The sequence below is a fragment of the Podarcis melisellensis genome (assembly GCF_964234715.1).
Source record: "Podarcis melisellensis genome assembly, chromosome: 4".
In the NCBI taxonomy this organism is placed as follows: Eukaryota; Metazoa; Chordata; class Lepidosauria; order Squamata; family Lacertidae; genus Podarcis; species Podarcis melisellensis.
In genome coordinates this window covers 89,023,429-89,043,698 of record NC_138531.1, presented here as the reverse complement: position 1 = coordinate 89,043,698, position 20,270 = coordinate 89,023,429, and the positions used below count along the sequence as shown (strand labels likewise).

The following is a 20,270-nucleotide window of genomic DNA, read 5'->3' as shown; positions in this document are numbered from 1 at the left end:
GCCCAGAACAAAAGAAGACCCCAACTTTTATTAGTTACTAATCCCCTAAGCTACACCCCTAGAACTACATCACAACTACAGCATGACTACATCATTGACATATCACAAAAAGGAGGGGTTGAGGGAGGAGTTATGGAGGTAACCTGAGTATCTTGTCACCTGGCTGGTTCCTCCTTTCCCCCTCCCCATGAGTCATTTCCAGAGGACAAAGGGGAGTTGGCAGTTTCCTGCCCCCAGAGGGAAGATCTGATCATTGTCCTTTGTTCCAGTCCGTGTTGAATCCACTCCCATATGCAAGTCCTTTGTGACCTTGATGGTCTTCTGTCTGGGACCATCAAGGTTGTCATGCCAACTGGGTAGGGCTCCTGAGTACGTGTTGGTATGCTTAAGGGATTATGACCGTCCTGTATCAAACCGTCCCCCTTTGATAGTCCTTCATGGAGCAAAATAAAAGTGGACCGGTGTAAATCCGATGTATGGTTGATTTACTATGAATTTATAACAGAAACGTTGTGTATGTTGTGTGTGAGTGTGTGTGTCGTGTTTGTACAAACTGAATGATTGGGGGGCGGGTTCCTGCAACACTATTAAACTTAGTGAAGCAGAAAAATTTGCAACCCGCATCACTGGCGTCAACAACAGATTTTGTATGATTATTGCACATCTTTTCAGATATGTGCCTTAATGAGAACATACCGAAATTGTAGCCAGACCCTGAGCTACATTTGTCATGGCTTAACTGGGGAAGTCTTCATCAGCTGTCAACCAATCTAGCAATTATGAACTGTCCTTGATGCATAAAGAGAGTGAAAAGCTGGTAGTTCTGTCATCTGAGTTGCAGCTTAGAGGTGTCTTTGTCCTAAGAAGTCTCTTGGCTGTGTTGAGGGAAGCGTAGTGCTGATTAGAAGGTCTCTGTTTAATTGGAATTGTGCGGCACAGAATAATCCCATGAAGGAATAGCTCTTAAGAACTCCCACAGTGCTCAGTTTGATGGCTGATGGGTGGTTGTCATTTTCGTAACTGCCACTTAGCATTAAATCAACCCGTGCAATTAGTCATGATGTAAGAGTGAAAAATTAAGCAGGAAATCATATAGGTTTGTAAACAAATTGATGTATGCATTAAACAAAAATGCAGATAATTCTCACATTTTGTGACCTTGGGGAGCCTTGGTTTAATGTTTATGTCACCCTGGAGTTCAGGTGTTCAGGTATCCTTTGAAATGATACATACCTATTTTGACAATGTGATAGTATCAGCCAGTGAACATTTCCTGTTGAGACAGAAGTTGGTGTATTTAAGGCCTGTAGTTAAAGGATTTCAACCAGACTGAGGAATTCCACCCTTTTGAAATTTTGGGGAGCCCTATCTTCTGGATTCAACCAGATGTAGCCCTTCTTTATATACCTGTTGCCTTTGTCCATGGAGTTTTCGTGGCAGGGAAACTGCAGTGGCTTGCCGGTTCCTGCTCTAGGTGGATCACATTCAGTCAAAACTCTCCACTATGACCTGTCCATCTTGGGTGGCCCTGCATGGCATAGCTCATAGCTTTTCTGAGTTATACAAGCCCTTTCTCCACAACAAGGCAGTGATCCATGAAGGAGTCCCATCACCTCCTGGCAAATAGAAGGGGAAGAAATGAAGGCTTTCTTGGGCTCCATGATCACTGCAGATGGTGAAGGCAGTCATGAAATTAAAAGATGCCTGCTTCTTGAGAGAAAAGGAATGACAAACCTAGACAGCATCTTAAAAAGCAGAGGCATCACCTTGCTGACAAAGCTGTGTATAGTTAAAGCTATGGTTTTCCCAGTAGTGATGTATGGAAGTGAGAGCTGGACCATCAAGAAGGCTGACCACCAAAGAATTGATGCTTTTGAATTCTGGTGCTGGAGGAGACTCTTGAGAGTCCCATGGACTGCAAGAAGATCAAACCTCTCCATTCTAAAGGAAATCAGCCCTGAGTGCTCACTGGAAGGACAGATTGTGAAGCTGAGGCTCCAATACTTTGGCCACCTCATGAGAAGAGAAGACTCCCTGGAAAAGACCCTGATATTGGGGAAGATTGAGGGCACAAGGAGAAGGGGACGACAGAGGACGAGATTGTTGGACAGTGTTCTCAAAGCTACGAAATTGAGTTTGACCAAACTACAGGAGGCAGTGGAAGGAGTGCCTGGCGTGCTTTGGTCCATGGTGTCACGAAGAGTCGGACATGACTAAACAACTAAACAACAACAAAGCCCTTCTTTTGTTAGTGCTCTTAAGAACAGCAAAGGCTAGCCAGGTTCCTTTCTTAACCAAGGGTTTTAAACTACAGTTTAAGCATTTTCTTAAGCTTTTGGGGAAATTCCCCCTCGCCTCTAACGTTATTCGACTATCGATGCCTTCTCTAACTGCACCGGTATGCCTGCTATACAACCTTGAATTTTGTATTTTGATGGCGATCTATACAAAGACTTCCTTGTGTTATTGGTTAACTCTTGAGTCTGATTTCAAGAGATGCTTTTAAAACCCTCCCTTGGATTCTTCAAATGTAATAGGTTCTGGAAACACATTTTAGGTTTTCCATGTAGCCCTGTAATTTATTTTGCTTCTTCATTAGTCTGGAAAGCTTTTCATAGTACTACAGATGCAAATTTCAAACCGTGAGGCACAGCACATGCACCTACAATGAGTTCATATCCATAAAACCTGAGTTTTCTGAAATGAAGTCTTCATAAACCAGTAGATATTAGCGACGTTCATCGAACATTCAGTGCCACGTGGGAGAGAAAGATCATGCTTTGAACAAGCTTACTCTGCAAGAGGTGTTGCTTTGGAATGGAAGGGACAAAAGCTAAACTGTAGCGTGACTTTTTGAGCATGTAAAACACACACAAAACCAACATGGGTATAACCATGTTGCCTAGAGTGATTGTGAAATCTCTTTTCCTTTTTAAGAAGACAAGTTAGGTATCTGTCAGGTATGTCTTAACACTGCAGTCACCAGTTGCTTCTGTATTCTTGAAGAGCCACCGATTTCTCCCACAGCAACGACAAATTTTATTGTACGGCCACAGATCTGTTAAAAGCAAATTAAAACAACAAAATCGTACAATTTCTGCTAAACAGCAGGCTATGGTACTGATACAAACTTAAGGCAGCAAAAAACCCCCAGATAAATTGTGTTCTCCAGTTCCTTCATCAGTGAACAGCCATGGATGTGTGTATATTCAATAAATAAGAAGTAAATATAAATAAATGATGGTGGTGATGGTGATGATGCTCTGTAATATAAGTCATTTGCTGCTTAAACAATTCACACATTTGCTTCCATATATCAGATATGTAGCATTATAGTGTGGGATAATTCCACAACTTTTGAAAACATTTCTCTCACTCCATATCCCTTCCCAACTGACACTGTAGGCCAAAGAAATCATTATGTATTGGACTCCAGGTCCCTTCAACATGTCCAGTGGTTTTGGATGTTATGTCTGGATTGACATTTGCAGGAGTCAAAGAAGATTGGTTTAGGCTGCCAACTTATCACCCTTGATAAAAAAAATAAGAGCAAGATAATATGTACCGTATTTTTCGCCCTATAGGACGCACTTTTCCCCCTCAAAAAATGAAGGGGAAATGTGTGTGCGTCCTGTGGGGCGAATGCAGGCTTTCGCTGAAGCCTGGAGAGCGAGAGGGGTCGGTGCGCACAGACCCCTCTCGCTCTCCAGGCTTCGCGCACCTCTCCGCAAGCGGGGGGAGCGCTCCCGCCGCTTGCGGAGAGGTGCCTGCATGCGGAAGCCTGGGCGCGCTGAGCTCAGCACGTCCAGGCTTTGCGGACCTCTCTGCAAGCGGCGGGAGCCAGCCCTGGGCTCCCACGGCTTGCAGAGAGCTGCCTGTTTGGGGGCTGGGGTCAGGGGAAGCTCCGGCGGGCCTCCCCCGCCCCAGCCCCACGCCTGGGGGGGAAATAATTTTTTTCCCTTTATTTCCCCCCCAAAAAACTAGGTGCGCCTTATGGGACGGTGCGTCCTATAGGGCGAAAAATACGGTATGTATGTATGTATGTATGTATGTATGTAACCTATTTGGAATGTAGCCTAGAATTCTAGATGAACTGTACTTCCCAATATGATTAATTACTTGACTCCTCCTTTGTTATTCTTAATGCTGCAGGCTTAAGCATTAACCATGGTCTATGCATAATGTATGCAACCAACTGTCCCGGCACATTGACAAAACAAACACATGCCATTATACTGAAGCCATTAAAATGTGTGCATGCATTTTGCATATAGAGTATTTACAAGTCAGACCCTTTGTTGTTGTTGTTTTGCCAAGTTTAAGAAAGGTTGCATATTGTCTACAGTACTAACTTTGGTCATTTCTCTGTGCATGCTTTTTCATCAGCTATGCACGCTCTCATTATGTTTGCTTGTAATATTTTAACATTCCTATTCTATATGCTTTAAGTATTGCAAACTGCTTTGCATAATAGGTAAAGGGACCCCTGACCGTTAGGTCCGGTTGCGGACGACTCCGGGGTCCCTGCTCATCTCGCTTTACTGGCCAAGGGAGCCGGCGTACAGCTTCTGGGTCATGTGGCCAGCATGACTAAGCCGCTTCTGGCGAAACAGAGCAGTGCGCGGATACACCATTTACCTTCCCACCGGAGCGGTACCTATTTATCTACTTGCACTTTGGCGTGCTTTCAAACTGCTAGGTTGGCAGGAGCAGGGACCGAGCAACGGGAGCTCACCCCGTCGCGGGGATTCTAACTGCCGACCTTCTGATCGGCAAGTCCTAGGCTCTGTGGTTTAGACCACAACACCACTACTTTGCATAATACATATGTATTAAAACGATGGGGTATAAAAATCTGTTCCTTCTTTCTAACTACACATAATTTAAACAAGCATTGTACTGGTTCACATTATCATGCCTCAATGTTGGTTCCCCTCCATTTGATTCATGGCAGAGGTCCATGATATCAAACTATGGTTTTGCTAGCTATAGTTGGTTCTTCCAGACATAAAAAAGACAAACCATGGTTTTGAGCAAGAGTTTCATAACTTTACTCTAGAATCCCCCGCCCCATTCTTCCCAGTGTTCATAGGAATTCATTCAGCCCCCACTCCAAAATATAGCCTGGCCCCCCACAAGGTCTGAGGGACAGTGGACCAGCCCCCTGCTGAAAAAGTTTGCTGACCCCTGAGTAAGAGGCAGGGAATGGTGGAAAGGTAAATAAAACACACGATGGAGTTATATACATTAAAACAGATTGATTGCAGCCATAAATTTGCCACTTTATTTCCCATATATGGGTGTTAATTTCACATTAAAGCATAGCAGTAATTTATTGCATTGATTTATTGCAATTTTTGTGCTCCGAGGGAAGCAGTGAATTTTAATTCAAACCATCACACACTTTTTTTTTTAAAAAGGAAAGAAGTCTTGCGACAGACGGGAGCACCAGGCAGAATGCAATAGCCAATCCCATGGTATTCCCATACGATGTGGATGAACTCCCTTTGACGCATAAGGTTTTCATCTTGGAGAAGTACTGGGTCTGATTATATTGTTTGACAATCAGTTGGTACTGCCAAGCAGCCGGTTACAGTACAGGATTGCTTTTCTCCAGGTTCTGTCCCTTTGCCAGCAGTGCCCTCTTTCTCTCCCATCACAAAACCTTTGGAAACTGTAGGTCGGATTATTGTGGCGTTATTCTCTGTGTGGGGATGCCCCTGAACCTCCTTTCAGAAGCTTCAGCTGCTCTGTTCTGCAGCCACCAGCGATGGAACAGTTTCAGCTGCTTAGGATATACAGAATTGACCCAAAGTGTCCGATGCAGTACAGTTAAAACTCTCTAATCTATGCAGCGTTGAAAGCATTGTCTTGGAACTATTATAGCAAAAATAAAATAAAAAATTATTCAGTCTTTATATTAAATCAATAGAATTATTTATTTATGTATTTATGTATTTATTTATTTCCCAGCAACTCTGGGCAGCTTCCAGCAAAATATTAAAATACAATGATTCATCAAATAGAAGGGTTTAAACATTTTCAAACTAAATAAATGCAAGTCCGTGGTGTCCTAGTCTGCACTATATTTTAACTAAATGAAACAGCATATTTTAACTGAATCAAACTGTACAGTAAGCCTGCATTTTAGGTGCATTTAAATTGTGTGCATTCAGCTTTATGTGCGTGGGAAATAAATATAAATAAATAAAAATCGGTCGAAAAGCAGGTGGGGTTCGGGGGGGGGGGAAACGACTTTGGCAATCCCACCTGACACTGAACCCAACGCGTTTTGACTATCCACAATTTTGGCTTTAGACACAATACCTGGAATGCAACCCCCTTGCAAGTAGCAGGCTTACTGTAGTCAGAACAAACTAGGGTTCAGTGCTGGCAGAGGCTGCTGAAAAGTTTTCACCCTGTTCTTTCCTTGTTTCTGCTGCTGCTGCTGTACCGCCACAGCCTGGCTTGCTGGAATGTCCAGTCCTGGGTTTGTGATTGTACAGTGGTACCTTGGGTTACAGACGCTTCGGGTTACAGACACTTCAAGTTACAGACTCTGCTAACCCAGAAATAGTAGCTCAGGTTAAGAACTTTGCTTCAGGATGAGAACAGAAATCACGTGGTGGAAGCAGGAGGCTCCATTAGCTAAAGTGGTGCCTCAGGTTAAGAACAGTTTCAGGTTAAGAACGGACCTCCAGAACGAATTAAGTTCTTAACCCGAGGTACCACTGTATTCTATCACACAGACCATAATCAGTAACCAAGGTTTGTTCTTGGCCTACTGCTCATGGTTTCTTTGGGTTGGACAAACCATGGGTTCAGTCGTTGGCAGGAGCAGAGCAAAACCTTTCCCGCCACATTGAACTAAACCATGGTTTGTTTGCTAACCTATGGTTTAATGTGGCGTGCAAATTAATAGCAATAATGAGGATAGCAATAATGTGGATTACTTTAACCCCCCCCCTTTAAAAACCATGAGAACTAATATTACCTAATTGAATCTTCGAAGCAAGTAGCAATTCTTTTCCTACCACAATCATTTTAGAACATCTTTCCCATCTTTTGGACACAGTAAATAAATGTTCTTTTAATGTGCCCTTACTCCTGAGAGATAAAGGGTTCATGGGTACTTTTATGCCCTGCAATAAGCATAGGTGATGTTGCACATACCATAAAATATTCAATTAAGCCTTCAGGCTGGTCAGTTTATGTGTCTCATAAATATGGGTGGGGTTTTTTTTTAAGTATTCTCCTGCGTGCCTTTGAACTTTTAATGGGATTTCACTCTGCCTGAAGCAGTAGGTACACAGTCGGGGGGGGGGCGACTTTTGAATCCTGCTTGGTCACTGGATCCTGCCAACCTAGCAGTTTGAAAGCACACCAGTGCAAGTAGATAAATAGGTACTGCTGCGGCGGGAAGGTAAACGGCATTTCCATGTACTCTGGTTTGCATTATGGTGTCCTGTTGCGCCAGAAGTGGTTTAGTCATGCTGGCCACATGACCCGGAAAGCTGTCTGTGAACAAATGCCGGCTCCCTCGGCCTGGAAAGCGAGATGAGCGCCACAACCCCATAGTTGCCTTTGACCATAGCTGTCAACCTTCCCTTTTTGGTGGGAAATTCCCTTATTGCAGCACCGTTTCCCGCTGCTTCCTGCTGCTATTGTTAGATATCCCGTAGACTGTCCCCGGGACAGGTGAGGCTGCTGATCCCTTATTTCCAAATCTGAAAGTTGACAGCTATGTGTTTGACTGAACTGTCCATTGGTCCTTCACCTTTTCCTTTACCTGATCACTGGAAGTGCAAGTAGCCTCAGTATCTGGAAGCAAAGGTTTGCAGCTACACTTGATACTCCAGCTGCAAGCATTCCTGGAGAGCCTTGCCACAGTAGTTCAGACACTGGTGACTTCAAGATTGGGTGACTGCAGTGCACTATATAGAATCCTAGAATTGGAAGGGTCCACAAGGGTCCAGTAAGAGCTGTTCGACAGTGGAATTTGCTGCCAAGGAGTGTGGTGGAGTCTCCTTCTTTGGAGGTCTTTAAGCAGAGCCTTGACAACCATATGTCAGGAGTGCTCTGATGGTGTTTCCTGCTTGGCAGGGGGATGGACTCGATGGCCCTTGTGGTCTCTTCCAACTCTATGATTCTATGATTCTATGGTTGTCTAGTCCAACCCCTTGCAATGCGGGAATCCTTTTGCCCCAAATGGGGCTCGAACCCAGGAACCTGTGTTTTTGTGCAGAATGCTGCAGCATGGTTGCTGACGGAAAATGGGATTGGGGCAGGACCAAAGAGAGGGAATTAGGCTGCATCCTAAGCCTGTTTGACTTGGACATGCAGCATGAGTTGAGCTGGTAAAAAGATTGATGTACCTCAAGCACTATTTCAAAGGCTTATTTTGCTTCTGTCAGGCTTAGGCCAGCTCAGCCAGCAGCAACACTGCTCCTGAATGGAGTTTGAATCTGGTTTACTTTACTCCAGTTTAAGTTATGCCGCCTTGCTTTTACACCAGCTTCTTGTGTGTAGGGTTGCTCTCTGGGTCATGCTCAAAATAGAACCATTGAAATCGACAGACTTGACTATCTTAAATCCATTGCTTTTGCTGGGTTTACCCTGAGTGCAACTAATTTGGATATAGTTAAAACAGCACACAGCTCTATTCATTAATGTTTGTATATATTTGGTTCTTGGAACAACCATATGCAAGGATGAGGGGCAACCTTTTCAGCTATGGGCCTGCTTTAAGAAAATGCTCCCCTCAAGGGCTGTGATCATTTGTGCGTGTAGCTATTTCATTCATTTATTCATTCATTTTATTTGCAAGTCGCTTTATCTTGTCCAAAGTGCATGTGTGTTGTCCATTGGTGGGGAACCACTAGGTGACCAGAGCCTTTGGATTTTGCCAGCTGACTCTCTTTGACTCTATCTCCTGTGGGTGGCACTATGGTCTAAACCACTGAGCCTTTTGGGCTTGCAGACTGGAAGGTTGGCGTTTCAAATCCCTGCAATGGGTGAGCTCCCGTTGCCCTGTCCCAGCTCCTGCCAACCTAGCAGTTCAAAAGCACACCAGTGCAAGTAGATAAATAGGTACTGCTGCGGCGGGAAGGTAAACGGCGTTTCTGTGTGCTCTGGTTTCCGTCACTGTGTCCCATTGCACCAGAAGTGGTTTAGTCATGCTGGCCACATGACATGGAAAGCTGTCTGTGGAAAAATGCCTGCTCCCTCGTCCTGAAAAGCGAATCCAGCGCCGCACTCCATATTTGAATCCGGCTGGACTTAATCTTCTGCCTCCTGTGCAGCAATTAGGCTCAGGAACACACACACACCCTCGGTAAGCCTAATTAATGCAGGGAGAATGATTAGAGATTCCCTTCCCTACTCGCAACCTCCTCCCTGAAAACCGCTCCACCTGAATCAATGAGGCTTAGAAAGATTTATGGTGTTATTATTTTAACACGGACATGGCCATGACCCGGTTTTGTATTTTGACGTATGCTTTGTTTCATTATATTGCTTGCTCCGATATTTTGCCTTAATTGACTTGTTTTTCTCTTTGCTGTCAGCAGCTTTGGGCTTCTCTTGGAAAAAAGGAATGGTACAAAAGGAGCAAAGCCTCTTCCGCTTTAGGGAGGAGGTAGGGTTGCGGGCTTCACGGCCCCTCCACATGCCTAGGGGGTGGGAGGCCAGCCCTTGCACGATTGGGGGATTCCCGGATGCGTCACCCCCAGGCCGGCCAATCGGCTTGCTCCGGGGGTGTGGCCTGCCCTTTAAAGGCAGGACGCGGCTGGGGATCTCCCTCTTTGCCTGCCCGCCACCTGCTTGAAAAAAGGGGAGGTAGCGCCATCACCTGCCCCACATTTTGAAGGGTAGTCCATTAAAGGATTCCAGGGGGCAGGGCCCTGTCTGAAGCCCAGGGAGGTTAGGGCCTATCGGTGGACCCGGGGGATTTCCTAGTTGATGTGCATTAGCAGGACCGGTGGTTAACCCCCCCCCCCCGGACTTCAAGCAAACGGGCTGAAGTCAGATATAGTCAGTTAGGTCCAAATTCCAATGCCTAAGCCAATACCGCTCATCACCTGTAACCAATAAAGTTGTGGCCTTTTTTAGCCCATTAACTTTAATAATTGTGTCATGTGCCATTATTTCTACTGGGGGGGGGGGGAACTCGCCGCGCAACTGGAATGAAATGAAATGTGATGCCCTGATCCAGGAAGCAAATCTGTGTGTGGATTCAGATGCACACAGGGGTGTGGCCATCTGCTTTGTGGTGCACACCGGGACTTCCGGGTTTCTGGCAAGATGCATCTTTTGGTTTCTAGGGAGGTTGGACATCCCTTGTAGGGATGGGCAAATCTGTCCATTTCAGTACCACATTTTCCCAGTTTCAAGTTCTCCACGTTTCCACCCGATCTCTTTGTGATCCTTTCTTTCTTAAAAATTGTCTACCAGCATTTTGGTGCCGATTTAGCAGGTGGCGCTGTGGGTTAAAGCCTCAGCGCCTAGGACTTGCCGATCGAAAGGTCGGGGGTTCGAATCCCTGCGGCGGGGTGCGCTCCCGCTGCTCGGTCCCAGCGCCTGCCAACCTAGCAGTTCGAAAGCACCTCTGGGTGCAAGTAGATAAATAGGGACCGCTTACCAGCGGGAAGGTAAACGGCGTTTCCGTGTGCGGCTCTGGCTCGCCAGAGCAGCGATGTCACGCTGGCCACGTGACCCGGAAGTGTCTCCGGACAGCGCTGGCCCCTGGCCTCTTAAGTGAGATGGGCGCACAACCCCAGAGTCTGTCAAGACTGGCCCGTACGGGCAGGAGTACCTTTACCTTTTATCCTAATATACACCTTTGCATACATGTTTGCTGAATGCACACATTTTTCCAGAGCAGTTGTCCTTAATATAGTGCTTTTATGTGCACGCTTTACCCTAGTATGTGTGCCTTTGTACACATTACTTGGCTCAACTCCTGCCTGAAAACCTGGACAGCTGCTGTTAATTTTTACATGCGGCCCCACTCATTGCTAGCATGTGGCCCCTGGAAGTTTGCTTGTGAAACCACATGGTCCTCTGTAGGAAGAGGGTTCCCTACCCCTTCTGCGTGCCATTTTGGGGTAGGACATAAATGCAACAAACCAGTAAATAGACTTTACTAGCCATACTTTATACGTCTTCTAAAAAATCTAAAATTGCCAAATGATCTATTCCTTTCTTGGAAAGTAATTCATTTTTTTTAACAACAACAACAACAACAACAACAACAACACTGATTTACTAATTGATGTACAAGGCATGCCTGCTCTCCTTTTCAAAGGAAATTCTTCCTCCACTTGGCCTGAAGGAAAGCGCTTCTTCATCTGTGCTGCTGCAGTGGTTTTAAAACTGGGTCAGGTCAGGAAGGAGTTTCCACAGTCAGTCAGAAAGCCAGTCGGAGGGCTGAAAGAGTGCTAAACAAACACAGATACTGCAGGGTTGTTGAACTGCTCTCATCATCCCTGATCGTTACCCATGCTTGCTGAGGGTTGGTGCGAGTTTGGATCCAACAACATTGAAGGTGACCATTAGGTCCAGTCGTGGCCGACTCTGGGGCTGTGACGCTCATCTCGCTTTATTGGCCGAGGGAGTCGGCATACAGCTTCCAGGTCATGCGGCCAGCATGACTAAGCCACTTCTGGCAAACCAGAGCAGCGCATGAAACGCCATTTACCTTCCCGCCGGAGCGGTACCTATTTATCTACTTACACTTTGATGTGCTTTCACACTGCTAGGTTGGCAGGAGCAGGGACCGAGCAACAGGAGCTCACCCCGTCGTGGGGATTTGAACCTCCAACCTTCTGATCAGCAAGTCCTAGGCTCAGTGGTTTAACCCACAGCGCCACCTGTGTCCCCCAACAACATTGGTTGTTCCCATAGTTGGTGAAGCTCATTTGATCAACAAGAAGAAATTGAGCCTCTTAAGTGTCATGTTCCTAGTCCTGTGGAATACTCTCTCAGTTGAGGTTTAGGAGGCACCTTCTGTTTCAACTTTTTAAACACCTTTCTCTATTCTGTCAGGTGATTAAGAACACATCTTTCCAAAACAATGATCTGATTTTGGACGTTAACTTTTTTAAAAGGTGTGTGTGTATGTGTGTGTGTGTGTGTGTATATATATATATATATATATATATGCAGGTTTTGGTGTCCTCGGGTGTCTTCCCGTGTAAAAGTTGGGGTGTCTAGGCGACGTTTCGACGAGGTCTCACTCGTCATCTTCAGGCTGGTGCTTTCGGCTTCTTGTTACTGGAACAGAGCAGGATCTCAGTGTTTGAGTTCCTATAAATACTGCGAGCTGTGGTTTTGTGGCCTGTGTCAGCCAGATCTGTGTAGGGATTGCAGGGGGGTGCAGGCCACACAGGCCACAAAACCACAGCTCGCCCCTATACACGAAGCCAAGCCAGAGCACAACTAAGTGCAGTACAACCATCTTCTCAGAAAAACTCTTCACAAAGTTCAAGAGGTCAAGACACAAAGACTTTAGCAACTAATCCACACCTAATGACCCACCTAAGTGGTACTCAGGATATCACTCAAGAAATCACTCAAGATACCCCTCAAGTAATTAAGGAACAAAAGAAGAAAAGGCACACTAGCCTGGGAACTTCCTCTCTGCCCAGAACATTGGAGGCTATACACCACACCCCCTCAACAGTATTTATAGGAACTCAAACACTGAGATCCTGCTCTGTTCCAGTAACAAGAAGCCGAAAGCACCAGCCTGAAGATGACGAGTGAGACCTCGTCGAAACGTCGCCTAGACACCCCAACTTTTACACGGGAAGACACCCGAGGACACCAAAACCTGCATATATATATATATATACACACACACATACATACACACACACACACACACACACACACACACACACACACATGCACACCATTAAAAAAAATTATATAATCACCCGGGGAGATATATATATATATATATATATATATATATATATATATATATAATCATCTCTGGGTATAGGGCGGTGTATAAATTGAATAAATAATAATAATAAATAATAATAATAATAATAATTTTTTAAGCACAGTACTTGTAAACTGCTCTGATTTTTAAAAAAATAAGGAAATAGTTGTAAATAATTATATTTTTTTAATAGATAACCTGGAGATCCACAGTTTCTCCAACCCCTGATCCTGAGACTGACATTGAAGTTGGGACATTGCTGCCATTATAAACGAAATGTTTGCACATACTTTATAAAGATGCTAATGGTGTGTGAAATAGTTAAGAGGGAGCTCTGTGGCTGATACTGTGCAACCCAATTTATTAAATGTCAGTTCGGTCTCAATTCCTTTTCTAAAACTTTCCCAGTGCTCCTTGAGGTTATATTGCACATGCATTAACAAAAAACCCAAAACACACACACACACACAAAATCCCCAAACTCTCTTGCTTATAAGATTCCAGTTGACTTTGTGCGTAGAAATTTTCCCGCTACTTTCAGCTGCCTCTTGCAGATTGCGAGGAGAAGGCCTTCCTTGATGTGGGTTCAGAGGCCCACATCCAGGCCTCCGAAGGTGGACGTTTTTCAGCTCCAGGCTCAGAGTCTGAAAGTGACAGAAGGGTTGCGCCATGTTTGAAGGGAAGCATCCCAAGCTGGCTGTTGAGCCGAGATAATGCAGCTTTCCTTGGCAGCTCTGGGGGCTTTTGGCTGATGTCTCCAGTCGCCTTGCTGCATGATTTATCTCCGCAGAACTGATTCCTCCCCCTTCAAAGCCCTCGTTTCCTCAAATACTGCATGTGTAGTATGTGCTTCAGTGATAAATATATAGAAGGCGCGTGCTCCATATCTTGTGGTATATGCAGTTTTATTCCTCCCCTTCTTCTCTGCTCCCACTCTATCTAGTTTCCCCCATGCCTTGGCTCTTAATTTGCTTGTTCCCTCTGGCTCAGCTGGCAGTCGGAGACCTGGCTTACTTTCCTCTCCCTCCCTGCCCCTTTCATCTCTGCTACGTTGGCCTATTTCTTGACAACCGGGAAGGAGGGCAGCAGGAATAGATTTTAGTAAGTGCCCTGATTGCATGGTTCTAATGCGCCTTCTCCGCCAGCAATGAAATTAGGTGAGCAGAAAACCCAGAAGTGTTGTGGCAGCTAGACCTTAAATGGATCCCATTCTGGTGGGAAGAGACTGCTGGATCAGCGCAATGGCCCATCTAGTCCAGCATCCTGTTGTCACAGTCCGGTCTACAGGCGATCAAAGTCCCGGCTGAGGACGTCGGGACTGGGGGCAAGATGATGGGGTAGTAGCAGGAATGAGAGTCCAGAAGTCAGGGGTCCGAGGGTCAGAAAGCAAGGAGTCACAAAGTCAAGGGTCTGAGAGTCGAGAAGCAAGGAGTCACGAACTCAAGGGTCCGAGGGTCAAGAAGCAAGGAGTCTCGAAGTCAAGGGTCTGAGAGTCGAGAAGCAAGGAGTCACGAACTCAAGGGTCCGAGGGTCAAGAAGCAAGGAGTCTCGAAGTCAAGGGTCTGAGAGTCAAGAAGCAAGGAGTCACAAACTCAAGGGTCCGAGGGTCAGAAAGCAAGGAGTCACAAAGTCAAGGATCCGAGGGTCGAGAAACAAGGAGTCACAAAGTCAAGGGTCTGAGGTTCAAGAAGCAAGGAGTCACAAAGTCAAGGGTCCAAGGATCAGGAAGCCAGAAGCCAAATGCAGCAAGGCAGGAAACGTGTTGCTGTGGCAAAGAGCCAGAGGGAGATGCTGACCTTATATCCCTTCCCAGCTCTTGCCACCAGGTGCTGCAGTGAGTTACCAAGTGGCCTCACCTGTGCGGCCACACCTTGCCTGCCAAGAACAAACTTAGGAAGGCCCCAGTCCTGCGAAGCCCTAGTGGTCACAGGGCCTGGCTCCTGCACGCACTCCTGACACCTGTTCTCATATTGGCTAACCAGATGCCCATTGGAAGCTGGACATGATATCGTCCTCTGCCCTCCGCAGCTGGCATTCAGAGGCATGATGCCTCTGACAGTGGATGTAAAACATAGACACTGTGGCTAGGAGCTAAGTATGGGCTCCACATTTAGTAATATTATTTAGAAATCACAGAAAAAATTGCAGTTGCTTTATACCAAGTCAGGCCAGTTACCCATCTAGCTCAATATTGCCTACTTCAGCTCTTCCCAGCTTGGTGCCCTCCGGACATTTTGGACTTCAGCTCCCAACATCCCTAACCATTAATTGTGCTGTTGTTGTTTAGTCATGCCCGACTAAACATGACCCCCATGGACCAGAGCACGCCAGGCACTCCTGTCTCCACTGCCTCCCGCAGTTTGGTCAAACTCATGTTGGTCAGTTCGAAAACACTGTCCAACCATTTCATCCTCTGTTGTCCCCTTCTCCTTGTGCCCTCCATCTTTCCCAACATCAGGGTCTTTTCCAGGGAGTCTTCTCTTCTCATGAGGTGGCCAAAGTATTGGAGCCTCAGCTTCAGGATCTGTCCTTCCAGTGAGCACTCAGGGCTGATTTCCTTAAGAATGGATAGATTTGATCTTCTTGCAGTCCATGGGACTCTCAAGAGTCTCCTCCAGCACCAGAATTCAAAGCATCAATTCTTTGCCAATCCCTTTATGGTCCAGCTCTCACTTCCATACATCACTACTGGGAACTATACATACATCACTAGCTTTAACTATACAGAGTTTTGTCAGCAAGGTGATGTCTCTGCTTTTTAAGATGCTGTCTAGGTTTGTCATTGCTTTTCTCCCAAGAAGCAGGCAACTTTTAATTCTGTGGCTGCTGTCACCATCTGTAGTGATCATGGAGGCCAAGAAAGTAAAATCTCTCACTGCCTCCATTTCTTCCCCTTCTATTTGCCACGAGGTGATGGGCCCAGTGGCCATGATCTTCATTTTTTTGATGTTGAACTTCAAACCATATTTTGCGTTTTCCTCTTTCACCCTCATTAAAAAGGTTCTTTAATTTCTCCTCACTTTCTGCCATCAAGGTGCTAGCGGGAGGTATTAAGGGTTGTAGTCTGTAGGGCGGCAGTTTCCTTCTGCTTAGGTTCCCTCTGCTTTTTTCAGGCATGGTCTGCGACTTAAAGCTCTGTATCCAAGCTCCCTTCATTTCTTTTGCCCCAGAGCGTTTCCTGCGAAAATCTGCTCTTTAAAGCTCATTCGGAACAAACATCAATCTGGGGAAAACCCAGATTAATGTTTTTTATACCTGTTTTGTAGCTTCCCTCCAGGAATTATGGGAACGGTACTTGGGTGAGACTCTCTTAACAGGCCTCTGGTCTTCTTCACAGAACTAAATTGCCCAGTTTCTAGCTTGATTGCTGCAACCTTCCAACAGCTTGACCTCACCCCCCAAAAGGTGTGTTCCTCCATTGTCTCCCAAAACAGAGGGATGTCAATCAACAATTTAGATACTCAAGGAGTGTTGTGGGAAAATCGAGAGCTGCAAAGATTGGGGGGGGGGACAAGAGAGAGAGAGAGAGACCCCATTTTTGTTCTTGCTAAGGCCATGCGCACACTTTTCAAACCCTTGTCAGGTATATAGTGTTCGAACTTTTCATGTTTATGAAATACTTGCAGTAAACAAACTGAGCAAAATATACACCAGGCTTAATTTTGTTTCCAGAGGAGGAACACTCCCCTCTATTTTATATATAATACTTTGCATAACTTCTACCCTGAGACGTTAACTTGACTCCTTACAATATTTAAAATTTTAATCGTTATTCAAGCATGCATAACCACAGAAGTTTACAGCATGGGGTAAACAGATGGATTAGCAATTGTGCATGTAATTAGAAATAACCCTTCAAATTAAAAAATCTGCACTTAGATATTCAATTTCCTTTATGTGGAAAAAAAGGTTTGTTTTCTTTAAAATAAAATAAAAAATATTGATGGGAACCGGTAATGCACATAAATAAAATGAGTAAGAATTTTCCCTCCTCTGAAAGTCTGTCACTCAGTACACTCTTGACATATAATATTCACATTAAGCAAATTGCAGATGGAAAGAGTGTGTGAGGTGTTTTAATGATACACCGGGAAAGTGAAACCAGTGGAGCGAAATTGGGTTTTGGTTTAGATCTTGTGTTGACTTCTGTCACATTGCGCTCATGTAAGATTTCACTCATAATGAGAGGAAAGAAGTGGTTCAATCACATTTTCTTCTTACTTAACAGTTCACCTCCTGATCCTTTCCTCTTGTGTTTTTTCTGTATCATATTCCCTGTTAAGGGAAGCTTTTAATGTTTAATAGTCTATTGTATTTTAATATTTTGTTGGAAGCCGCCCAGAGTGGCTGGGGAAACCCAGTCAGATGGGTGGGGTGGAAATAAATAAATAAATAAATAAATAAATAAATAAATAAATAAATAAATTTCTCCCACTGCTTTTTAAGGATGTCTGATCCATGTCAAAGTTTATGTGTTTATTCATAAGTCTGTTACATCCCATTTCTGCATTAATCTGTGATTTAAAAAAACAAAACAAAAATATATATTAAAAAAGTAGTTAAATATGTGTGTGTGTTTGGGGAGGGGGAGTATTAAATAATACTTTATCCCAACATACTGCATTTTTAAACATTTTTTTAAATCCTAGAATACATCCATTGGCACATTTTGTTAGTTCTTTCAAGCCAAGAAGTATATCACACTATTTGAAAAAAAGCGTGAAATCTGAAGGATAATTACAGCCTGATCCACAAATTAGTCCGGGAGGTGTGAATTGGGCCAGTCCGTATTAGAATAGGCAGAAATCACGCTCTTCAAATAACTCTTAACTGCTTGTTCAAAAACAAAGACATATTGTTTAATTTGCCATTCCTAAAACGACAGTTCGAAAGCACCTCCGGGTGCAAGTAGATAAATAGGGATCGCTTACCAGCGGGAAGGTAAACGGCGCTTCCGTGTGCTGCGCTGGCTCGCCAGATGCAGCTTGTCACGCTGGCCACGTGACCTGGAAGTGTCTTCGGACAGCCCTGGCTCCCGGCCTATAGAGTGAGATGAGCGCACAACCCTAGAGTCTGGCAAGACTGGCCCGTACGGGCAGGGGTACCTTTACCTTTAAAACAACAGTTAATCCCAAATATTTTTTTAAAAAATTTCTCTAAGCTGTGGGTGGACATTTAAATCCATTGATTTCAGTGGGTCTGGGTAGAACTCAATATTTCACCCAGTGTATTTTTGCAACTTGTTAAACTACTCATCACAAGAATGCTTTCGGACTTCACTTTGACTAAAGCATGACACACAATGCTCCCTATAGTTCTGCAGTCCAGAATTTATTATTTTATTTAGAAGATTTTCAAACCATTCTTTGTCCAATGACCTCAATCTCATTTACAATTTTTAAACAAATGAGGTTTAAAATATACTTTGAAAGAGTCTGAAAACAGTACAGGAGAGAGAGAGAGAGAGAGAGAGAGAGAGAGAGAGAGATGTTGATAACATGGGACAGATGTTACAGGCATGTTAAGAATTCACAAAAGGCCTGAGAGAACAAAAATAGTGATTATTTTCATATCGGCATCTAAAATCCAGTTAAGAGCAAAGTTATATCAATGATCACTTAATCCAAATTGGTTCGTGATTGGTGTATCGGATATTGGTTGGTTCAATGGTAAGTAATCAGCCAGTGGATAAAATGTTTTATTTACTGTTATGATATAACTTTGGCCAGATTTGAAACTCTTTCACGTCATATCTAGGGAAGTTCATATGTGAGTAGTGTTAACCGTGTCTAGATTTCAACATATTTGATTGATCTTTCAATTTGGATGCTATGTCGCCTGTGATGGGACGATGAGCTGCTTGTGCGTAAAATGCAAGTCCCTCAGAGTTTGATCAGGTTTTCAAACCTCTGCCTGTGACGGAGCCCCTCCAGCATGGCTGCGTCAATCACTAGTAGAATCCGAAAGTGGCTGCTTTCGGAATCTTTTCCAACATAAAAGCTCTTTAACGGAAACACGTCGTCTGGCCTCTCGGCGTGACAGTTTCCGGCGAGGTGTGGGTGTCCCTATAGGAGGTCCTGAGACCTCCCCACTGTTTTCGCTGGAAGTGTCTCTGAGCCATCCCTCCGACTCACTTTCCCTTGGAGTTCTTGCTCGCCCTCTACTGGTTCCCTCTTCCGCTGCTACTCCTCTCTCAACCTCAGTGAGCCTTTGCGCCCCCGGCGCTTTAGATGGCAGTTCCCTGACATCCACCTCCCCTCCAGGGCCCCCTTCACCCCCTCCCGTCTCCTCCCCTACTGGCGGTGAGGAGGTAAAACCCCTGAAAGAACCTCCCTCATCTTCCGACGTCGCGAACACTTCCCTCCACTTGTTGCTGTTCCTACTCTCTCGGTAATCTTCGTCATCGGAGTCCACTCCCTCTTCCAACTCCGACTCCGCGAACCCTTCCATTTCCTCTTCCTCATCGGTGGTGCCGAAATACTCCCTCCTAAACCTTGCTATCGGCTGAGGTTTCCTCGGGAACCTTTGGTGGAACGTTTCTGTTAAAACCTCGTCATTGACTTCCTCTGCACTTACCCAGGTGTTTTCTGACTCCGGTTCCCCTTCCCACGCCACCAAATACTCCACCTGATTTCCCTTCCACCTGGAATCGAGGATTTCCGCTACATGGTTGCGGCGTTCCCTCTCTTCCAAGGCTGGTCCCCTGACGTACTCCCCTTCACGTCCCCCCCTGTATGGTGACAGTAACGACCTGTGGAACACTGGGTGCAATTTCATGTGGTTGGGTAATCGGAGTTTGAAAGCTACCGGGTTGACCTGCTGAATGACCTCAAAGGGTCCCAATCTTCTGGGCCTCAATTTCTTACAACCCCCTTTGAACGGCAACCCTTGGGTTGACAACCACACTTGATCCCCCACCCTTATGGTTTCACCTTCCCTTCTGTTCTTGTCTGCCTGCTTCTTATATTGTGCCTTAGCCCTTTCTAAGTTGAGCTGGAGCTGATGATGGATCGCTTCCATCTCTTCTACAAAATGTTCAGCCGCTGGGACGCTCCATCTCTCCCCTCCTTCCCCTGGAAATGCCCTGGGGTGACACCCGTAATTAGCCAAAAAGGGACTCATCCCTGTGGACACATTCTCCGCATTATTGTAGGCAAATTCTGCCAACGCCAACTTTTCGACCCAATCGTTCTCTCTGTCATTGACATAACACCTCAGATATTGTTGAAGAATGCCATTTGCTCTTTCCGCCTGCCCGTTGGTTTCAGGGTGCCGGGCAGTTGAAAAATTGACTTCCACGTGCAGCAAGCTCATGAGCTTC

General features: G+C 45.2%; 1 protein-coding gene across 1 annotated transcript in view; it reads left to right on the top strand.

Annotated features, from left to right (window-relative positions):
* Nucleotides 1-20,270, top strand: part of FAT3 (FAT atypical cadherin 3) — a 458,658-nt gene that overhangs the window by 216,684 nt on the left and 221,704 nt on the right. The window lies entirely within an intron of this gene.